Below are 699 nucleotides of genomic sequence, written 5' to 3' on the forward strand. Positions count from 1 at the left end.
AAATAAGAATAAAAGAAACTAAATGAGAATAAATGAAAAAAATAAATAAATAGATAAATAAATAATAAATAAATAAATGAATTATTAATAAATAAAACACGTACATAAATAGATATTTAAATAAATAATATATCAATAATAAATAAAAAATTAAAACTAAATAACAAATAAATAATACATTAAACATTTATAAATTTATCATGAATAAATACATAATAAACAGTTTTCAGATAATGATTAATAATTAATGCATACTAAATAATAAATAAATAAATAAATAAATAAATAAATCAACGTTGTGTTGTTATTTCTTGTTGTTTAACGTTTCTAAGTATAATAAAATAATAAATTCTTCTGTCGTTGTTTGAAAATAAGTTGTTTATTGTTATTATTAATATGTGACCTACGCATCAAAAGTACAGTATAGTTCCACTGGGGATTGAACCCAGGACTTCTGCGTGTAAAGCAGACGTGATAACCACTTCACCATGGAACTCCTTGCTTTAATGCTCTCATGGGATGGTAATTATATATTGGTAAATCCTAATAAGACCAGATTCAGAATACCTTAAAATAACGCCCTCGGGTTATCTCGCAAAATCTCGAACTTCCAAAACGATGCATTCACTTGTAAGAGAACAATCCAAATGTCAGAACTTAGCCTGGAGGATTTACATTGTTTAAAACGTCAAAGAATTA

At 24.5% G+C, this 699-nt stretch overlaps 1 non-coding gene across 1 annotated transcript; it reads right to left on the reverse strand.

Moving 5' to 3' along the window:
• Positions 1-424: 424 nt before the first annotated feature.
• Trnav-uac (transfer RNA valine (anticodon UAC)) lies at positions 425-496 on the reverse strand. Its single transcript has one exon. It is a non-coding gene; the product is annotated as a tRNA-Val (tRNA).
• Between the last annotated feature and the right edge of the window lie 203 nt (positions 497-699).

This window comes from Sinohyriopsis cumingii, chromosome 12, assembly GCF_028554795.1.
Source record: "Sinohyriopsis cumingii isolate HCF-2022 chromosome 12, ASM2855479v2, whole genome shotgun sequence".
Taxonomy (NCBI): Eukaryota; Metazoa; Mollusca; class Bivalvia; order Unionida; family Unionidae; genus Sinohyriopsis; species Sinohyriopsis cumingii.